Here is a 7,015-nt window from a genome sequence, read left to right as displayed (position 1 = left end):
CCTCCTCCTCTTCCTCCTCTTCCTCCTCCTCCTCTCCCTCCTCCTTTCGCTACAGACCGACATAAATGTTTTCAAAAGCCTATAATAGCAAGAGAGAGAGAGAGAGAGAGAGAGAGAGAGAGAGAGAGAGAGAGAGAGAGAGAGAGAGAGAGAGAGAGAGAGAGAGAGAGAGAGAGAGAGAGAGAGAGAGAGAGAGCAGAGGAGACAACTGGAAAATGGAAAGTGAATGAGGATAAGAACTGTAAGCCGATAAAGAAGAAGAAGAAGAAGAAGAAGAAGAAGAAGAAGAAGAAGAAGAAGAAGAAGAAGAAGAAGAAGAAGAAGAAGAAGAAGAAGAAGAAGAAGAAGAAGAAGAAGAAGAAGAAGAAGAAGAAGAAGAAGAAGAAGAAGAAGAAGAAGAAGAAGAAGAAGAAGAAGAAGAAGAAGAAGAAGAAGAAGAAGAAGAAGAAGAAGAAGAAGAAGAAGAAGAAGAAGAAGAAGAAGAAGAAGAAGAAGAAGAAGAAGAAGAAGAAGAAGAAGAAGAAGAAGAAGAAGAAGAAGAAGAAGAAGAAGAAGAAGAAGAAGAAGAAGAAGAAGAAGAAGAAGAAGAAGAAGAAGAAGAAGAAGAAGAAGAAGAAGAAGAAGAAGAAGAAGAAGAAGAAGAAGAAGAGGAGGAGGAGGAGGAGGACGAGGAACAAGAACAAGAACAAGAACGACAAAAATAACAAGAAAACAAACAAAAACAAAAACAAGCAACAACAACAACAACAACAACAACAACAACAACAGCAACAACAAAAAGAAGGAAGAAGAGGACAAAAGAGGAGGAAGAGGAGGAAGAAGGAGCAAAACGGTATAATTTCATTGGCAGTTAGCAAAAAGCGAAGCAATTTAGAGAAGACAATAGGTAATGCACACGAGAGGAGGAGGAGGAGGAAGAGGAGGAGGAGGAGGAGGAGGAGGAGGAGGAGGAAATACAAAGGAAATACAAAGGAAAGAACAAACAGTAACAGTCCTACTGGGCCTAACGAGGCTGTCTGTGTGTCTATTCTACCACTACCACTACAGATTCTAAGAGTTAGAGGATGGAGGACACTAGAGATCAAGGAAGGAAAAACAGGAGAGTGTAGGGAGGAGGAAAGGCTAAGATGTGATAGGAAAGGATGAAAGAGAAATTATACTATTCACTACAGTAACTAAAAACATTTTATGAAGGCGCAAAGTACGTTATATGAGGGGTTGCTGCGAGGTGATTGTCCAACCTTTGTTTAAAAGTTTCTATTGTGTTACTATCGACAATATGTGCTGGGAGAGAGTTCCAGACATTTACAATTCTATTAAAGAAATAATACTTAGCCTCGTCTGATCTGAAACGCTTACCTATAATCTTGTAGCCATTATTTAGAGTGGTGTTGGAACTGTCAATGATGAGATAGTTGTTTACATTTACGTTATCAAAGCTCCGACACATCTTAAACAATTCAATTAAGTCACCTCGCATTCGCCGTTTCTCTAAACTGAACAAGTTGAGTTCCCTCAAGCGCTCCTCATAAGGCTTGTTCCGCAGTCGTGGGATCAACTTGGTAACTCTTCTTTGGACTCTCTCCAGCTTGTCTATATCTTTCCTGTAATGGGGTGACCAGAACTGGACGCAATACTCAAGTAGAGGTCGGACAAGTGTATTAAACAATGTGAGAATTACCCCTTCTGATTTGAATTCGAAAGTCCTACCAAGGAGGAGGAGGAGGAGGAGGAGGAGGAGGAGGAGGAGGAGGAGGAGGAGAAGGTGAAAAAGAAGATAGGGATTGTGGACACGTCAAACCTCTCTCTCTCTCTCTCTCTCTCTCTCTCTCTCTCTCTCTCTCTCTCTCTCTCTCTCTCTCTCTCTCTCTAACGAAGAACGAAGCAATTAAGGAAAGAAAACAATCAACGTAAGAGAGAGAGAGAGAGAGAGAGAGAGAGAGAGAGAGAGAGAGAGAGAGAGAGAGAGAGAGAGAGAGAGAGAGAGAGAGAGAGAGAGATGAGCTAGTTCTCTCCTCCATATTATATGAGACCTACCTATCCTTCCTCCCTCCCTCCCTCCTTCCTTCCTTCCTTCCTTCCTTCCTTACTTCTCTCCTTCTCTCCTTCTTTCCTCCCCTCCTTCCCTCTAATTTAACCACAAAAGTTAGCTCAAGACTACCCTCCTTCTCTCCCTACCTCTTTCTCTCTTCTTCCCTCCCTCCCTCCCTCCTTCTTCCTCCTCCTCTCCTTCTTTCATTCTCTCTCCTCCTCCAGTCATCACATCAATTATTTTTTTTATCAATTTCCTAACAAGAGTAAAAATTTTCTAAAAGGGTTTACAAGTTTTTATAATTCTCTCTCTCTCTCTCTCTCTCTCTCTCTCTCTCTCTCTCTCTCTCTCTCTCTCTCTCTCTCTCTCTCTCGTACTCTTACCTTGCTTGTTTTGTTTCATTAATTTCTTCATTCTTCTTTCAGTTCTTCTTTATGCCTTCTTTTCCATGCTTCCCTCTTTTGTTTTTTCTTTATTTTCTCTCTCCATCCTTCTCTCCCTACTTCTCTCCCTCCTTCTCTCCCTGCTTCCTCTCCCTTGGTCATAAGAAGGAAGATATAACCGAGGCAATTCTCTCTCTCTCTCTCTCTCTCTCTCTCTCTCTCTCTCTCTCTCTCTCTCTCTCTCTCTCTCTCTCTCTCTCTCTCTCTCTCACCAGATTAATTAAGAAAACTTTTGCTAACACATTACAGAAAGCAGTACCTCCATGAGAGAGAGAGAGAGAGAGAGAGAGAGAGAGAGAGAGAGAGAGAGAGAGAGAGAGAGAGAGAGAGAGAGAGAGAGAGAGAGAGAGAGAGAGAGAGAAAGGAAGGGGTGTTTTATTACGATTATTATATTTTTACGGATGGATGTGTGTGTCTGTAATAATAATAATGATAATAATAATAATAATAATAATAATAATAATAATAATAATAATAATAATAATAATAATAAACGGTTTATTATTTAGGGAGTTAACTAACTGGAAATGTACAGAGGGGGTGGGGAAATACTTAACATTAATCCTAAAAGTGTGTGTGTGTGTGTGTGTGTGTGTGTGTGTGTGTGTGTGTGTTTACAATCACTTCCCTCATCATGTGTGCGCAAGTTTACACAGAAACACACACAAGAGTACAAATATTTTGGCATCCCATATGTACACACACACACACACACACACACACACACACACACACACACACACACACACACACACACACACACACACACACACAGAAATTTTACGTACATAACCTTCACATAGGCTTGTAGGTGTACACACACACACACACACACACACACAATTATATCTTCACTTTGCTCTCTCTCCTTCTCTCCCTCTCCTTCTCTCTCTCTCTCTCTCTCTCTCTCTCTCTCTCTCTCTCTCTCTCTCTCTCTCTCTCTCTCTCTCTCTCTCCCTCCCCGCCACCTGTCACAACACCCTCCCTTACGTATGCAAATTAGTCCTGCATTCTACCTTAAGGAGGAGAGAGGGAGCGGGAGAGAGAGAGAGGGAGAGGGAGAGGGAGAGAGGGAGAGGGAGAGAGAGAGGGAGAGGGAGAGAGGAGGAAAGACGAGAAGGCGGTTTCTGTGTAAATGTAGAAACTCTCTCTCTCTCTCTCTCTCTCTCTCTCTCTCTCTCTCTCTCTCTCTCTCTCTCTCTCTCTCTCTGTCAGCCATTTTCTCCTCTTTCATCTATCGTTAATTTTCTATTTCCTCTTCTTCTTTGTTGTTGTCATCCTCCTCCTTCCTCTCCTCCTCCTCCTCCTCCTCCTCCTCCTCCTCCTCCTCGTTCTCCGCCTCCTGATCCACCTCTTCCTTCTCTTTCTTTTTCAGTTCCTCCTCCTCCTCATCCACCTCTTCCTTCTCTTTCTCCTACTTCCTTCCTCCTTTCTTTCGTCCAAATGTTCTCTCTTCCTTAAAGTTCCTTCTCTTGTCTCTTTCATTCCATGTTTATTCTTGTCTGTGCCTCCGTCCGTCCGTCTGTCTGTCTGTCTGTCTGTCTGTCTGTCTGTCTGTCTGTCTGTCCGTTTGTCTGTCTGTTCCTCTATCTCTCTCATCCTTAAAGCGCTGAGAGAGAGAGAGAGAGAGAGAGAGAGAGAGAGAGAGAGAGAGAGAGAGAGAGAGAGAGAGAGAGAGAGAGAGAGAGAGAGAGAGAGAGAAATATTCTTGACGTAAGAAAGAAAGAAAAAAGACAGATCAAGAAAACATACACTCGCTCTAACCTGAATTTTTCTTTAATATTTTGATTTTAGGAATTCTCTCTCTCTCTCTCTCTCTCTCTCTCTCTCTCTCTCTCTCTCTCTCTCTCTCTCTCTCTCTCTCTCTCTCTCAAGATTTTTTTTAAACATTACCAATCACTTTTCTTATATTCTCATTTTTTTTTCTTTCCTTCATTCGACTTCTTCTTGTGCTACTTCTCCTCCTCCTCCTCCTCCTCCTTCTTTCTTCATGTATATATTTATGTATCTATCTATCTATCTATCCATTATCGCTTCTACACCTTTTCTTCTTCCTCCTCCTCATCATCATGCTCCTTTTCCTCCTCGTCATTCTACTCCTCCTCCTCCTCCTCTTCCTCCTCCTCCTTCTACACATTCAGTACACACAAAGAATATTATTATCACCTCAAGCTTTTAAACACTCCACGTACAAACAAAAAGTGATCAAGAAAAATATATATAAACCTTTCTTTCATATATATTTCATTTTACATATTTCAACTTTTTATTTATCTATTTATTTTTTTTAACATTACGTCCTACATTCTACACCACTTCTGAAAGGCACAGGTTGGTGGGGAGAAGCCTTCTACTTTACTACCTTCCCTTAATCCCACTAATACTGCTAATTAGAGTGAAATGACATACTCTAATTAGGACCGGAATCTGTGTTTCTGTTTGTATTTATATATATTTTTTTTGTTTTTAATCCTTCTTCCTCTCCTCTTCCTCCTTCTCTTCCTCCTCCTCCTCTTCCTGCTTCTTCTCTTCCTTTCTTCTTTTCCTAGTATAAATCGTCCTCATCATGACCACCAGACATACACACACACACACACACACACACACACACACACACACACACACACACACACACACACACACAAATAAACGATGTTGACATCAGAGAGAGAGAGAGAGAGAGAGAGAGAGAGAGAGAGAGAGAGAGAGAGAGAGAGAGAGAGAGAGAGAGAGAGAGAGAGAGAGAGAGAGAGAGAGAGAGAGAGAGGCCACCACTCGCACAGTCTGGCTATGGGATAGGGCAGACTGGGGCTCCCTTCGCCGAGACCTGCGCAGGACTAACTGGCCTTCCATCCTGCAGGGTGGAGCGGAGGTACAGGCGCGAGCCTTCACTTACAGGGCTCAGTGCTGGGTGGGGCCAGTCCTGTGGAACATCTACGTGGACGATCTTCTCCGACAGCTGGCGGCGGTCTCAGCTTATGCTGACGATTGCACTCTCTCCTGTACCTACCCTCGACACGAAAGTGTGCGTGCTGCTGAAGAGATCAATCAGCAGCTTGGGGTGATACAGGAGTGGGGGGCACGCTGGCAGGTGACCTTTGCTCCGGAGAAGACACAGGCAATGGTAGTTTCTCGATCCCCCGCTGCCGAGCCAGCAGTGGAGGGAGGGCTAAGCTTTGGTGGCCTTCCTCTCGAACTCCAGGAGTCCGTCAAGATTCTTGGGGTGGAGGTGGATCGAGGGCTGCGGTTTGACCGCCACCTCAAACACATTGCCCTTAAGGCCTCACACCGAGTCTCCTCCTTGAGGAGGGTGGCCAACTTGCTCGACAGGAGAGGGAGGCTCTTGCTCTACAAGGCCCAGATACGGCCTTATTTAGAGTATGCCACCCTCTCCTGGATGTCCTGTGCTGCCACACACATCAACAAGCTCGACGGCATCCAGCGACGGGCGCTGCGACTGGTGGAAGCAGCAGGTGCTCCAGCCCATCCTGAGACTCCCGTCGACACGTTAGAACACCGCAGGGACGTGGCAGCCCTTGTGGTGTTCCACAAGGCACAGGTGCAGGGTGTGCCACATCTGGCGGGACTACGGCTGCCCACCAGAGTCACCTCGCGGGACACGAGAACGGTGTCATCCAGTGGTGACTCAGTGGAAGTGCCGCGTTCCCGCTCCAGCCAACACCAGCGCACCTTTTGGGGGCGAGTCTCCAGACTGTGGAACGTCTTCGCGTCCTCCGTCCCACATATCAGGGGGATGGATACCCAGGACGTGAAGTTAGCAGCACACCACTGGAGGGGCTCGTTCCCAACCCCCCTGCTTACAATATTAATATAAGTCTAACATAAAGAATGTATATATATGTATATATATTTATACTGTATTTGTATTTGTGTGTTGTGTCCCACCCCTAAAATAGGTTGCACACGGCAGTGCGCCTTCGGCTGATAATGTACCTATGTTTAAATAAAAAAAATAAAGAGAGAGAGAGAGAGAGAGAGAGAGAGAGAGAGAGAGAGAGAGAGAGAGAGAGAGAGAGAGAGAGAGAGAGAGAGAGAGAGAGAGAGTAAAAAGAGAAGAAAGAGGGGACAGGAGACAGATATAGACAATGACAGACAAACAAACACACAAACAAATAGATGAAAATGACAGAGAGAGAGAGAGAGAGAGAGAGAGAGAGAGAGAGAGAGAGAGAGAGAGAGAGAGAGAGAGAGAGAGAGAGAGAGAGAGAGAGAGAGAGAGAGAGAGAGAGAGAGAGAGAGAGAGAGAGAGAGAGAGAGAGAGAGAGAGAGAGAGAGAGAGAGAGAGAGAGAGAGAGAGAGAGAGAGAGAGAGAGAGAGAGAGAGAGTAAAAAGAGAAGAAAGAGGGGACAGGAGACAGATATAGACAATGACAGACAAACAAACACACAAACAAATAGATGAAAATGACAGAGAGAGAGAGAGAGAGAGAGAGAGAGAGAGAGAGAGAGAGAGAGAGAGAGAGAGAGAGAGAGAGAGAGAGAGAGAGAGAGAGAGAGAGAGAGAGAGAGAGAGGCGCAAT

Source organism: Scylla paramamosain, unplaced genomic scaffold (genome assembly GCF_035594125.1).
Source record: "Scylla paramamosain isolate STU-SP2022 unplaced genomic scaffold, ASM3559412v1 Contig14, whole genome shotgun sequence".
Classification (NCBI taxonomy): Eukaryota; Metazoa; Arthropoda; class Malacostraca; order Decapoda; family Portunidae; genus Scylla; species Scylla paramamosain.
The sequence above is the reverse complement of the archived record's forward strand: the minus strand, read 5'-3'. Positions refer to the sequence as shown.